The sequence below is a fragment of the Propithecus coquereli genome, unplaced genomic scaffold (assembly GCF_000956105.1).
Source record: "Propithecus coquereli isolate 6110/MARCELLA unplaced genomic scaffold, Pcoq_1.0 Scaffold46, whole genome shotgun sequence".
Lineage (NCBI taxonomy): Eukaryota > Metazoa > Chordata > Mammalia > Primates > Indriidae > Propithecus > Propithecus coquereli.
The window spans coordinates 7,561,508-7,563,298 of record NW_012150396.1 but is presented as its reverse complement, the minus strand read 5'-3'; positions in this window follow the sequence as shown (position 1 = coordinate 7,563,298).

Sequence of the window (1,791 nt, the reverse complement as noted above, 5' to 3'; positions counted from 1 at the left end):
GACTCCACGGCACTCTAGCCTGGGCAACAGAGTGAGACTCTGTCTCAAAAAAAAAAAAAAATTTTACTATCTGGCCCTTTCCAGAAAAATTTCACCGATCCCTGCCCGAGAGCTTTGGTTCTCAATCCCAGCTACGCATTAGAATCACCAGGAAAACTGTTAAATAATACTAACACCTACTTCCCTGCAACATGCACACAAAGAACAATTAAATCACCATCTCTAGGAGGGGTCTCTGAGCATGGACAGTTTTTAAAAATTCCCCAGGTGATTCCTATATGCTGCCACAGTTAAGAATCACTGTCTCTCAAACTGTAAGATCTTTAGGTTCAAAGCCTGCCTTCCAAGTTATTCCAGAAAATAGCTTATCCAAAAAATTGTCCCCTTTATAACATACAATATTTCCAGCACCTAATATGAGGATCCTTGCTGCCCACTGGCCAAACACCTAAGTCAATGCACATGTTTTGTGTATGTGTGGTTTTTTTTTTTATTTTTGTTATATCAGCACCCCACTGCTAGCTACAAATTTTCATGTCGGGAGAGAACATCTGCTGTAGCAAATACTTTCCAAATTGTAGTTGCTTAACACACAAAAAAAAGCCACCATGCAAATTACGATGCAATTTCCTTTGATGGGGATCTTTGCCCCACATAGGGACCTGGCTGCTTCTAGCAAGAGACTCTGCTATCCCTCAGTGCCTCTGAGCACTCTGCCAGATCCCTCTATATTCAACCGGTGGATGAAAGGAAAGAGAGAGCCTGGAGGACTGCATGGAGGAGGCATAAATAACTCCCCATGGCCAGACCTTAGTCATATTGATCACAGCTAACAAAGAAGTTGTGCAAAGAAGGCACAAAGTATAGTCTACCTCTCTACCAAAGAGGACAGCAGGACAGTTTGGTGAATTAGCTTTATTTCTGTCACACCATTTTTCTTACTGGTCTCCTACGTGGAGTATCCTTCAGGCCCCTTGAGGTAGGTAGAGTCCTAGAGGTTCTACATTCCGTGTCCCAGACCCCGTGACTATGGTACACGGAAAGAGGGACTTTCGCAGATGCGATTGACGTGGGGAGAGCATCCTGGATTATTCGGGTGGCCTCGGTCTAATCCCATGAGCCCTCAGACTTGGAGAGCAGTTCCGGACTGTGGTCAGAGACAGGGGAAGCTGGAAGAACGGGCAGAGAGGTGCCGCGCGGCTGGAGAAAGGGGGAGGCAGGGCCGGGGGCCAAGGAAGGTCGGCAGCCGCTAGAAGCTGGGAAGGGCCAGGAGAGGGACTGTCCCCTACAGCTTCAGAAAGCAATGCCGCCCTGACGGTGCCTTGATTTGAGTCCAGTGAGACCCGAGCTGGACATCAGACCTAACTAGCTGTAATAAATTTGTGTTGTTTTAAGTTTGTGATAGTTGTTACGGCAGCAACAGAAAACTAACACACCCTTCTCTTCCTTGTCCGTGTATTAGAGATATTCCCGAAATGTAAGTCTTCATTGGTTATTCGTTTTCTCAGATTTCTTCAGTGGCTCTTCACTCACTTAATAAATACACATGTGTGAGACACTCTCGCAGCCGTCGGGAGTGTCAGACTGAGCGAGGCAGACACAGTTCCCACCTGGATGGAGCTTAGGGTGTAGTGATCGCAAGACACAGCCTGAACTCTCTTGCGCGCCGTCCACTGCACGATCTAACCCTAACAACCTGCATAACCTGCATCTCTGGGCATGTCCGTCAGGGAGAATACAAAAGCCTGCAGGCTCTTAATATAATGAACTCATTAAACTTCCAGAGTATTC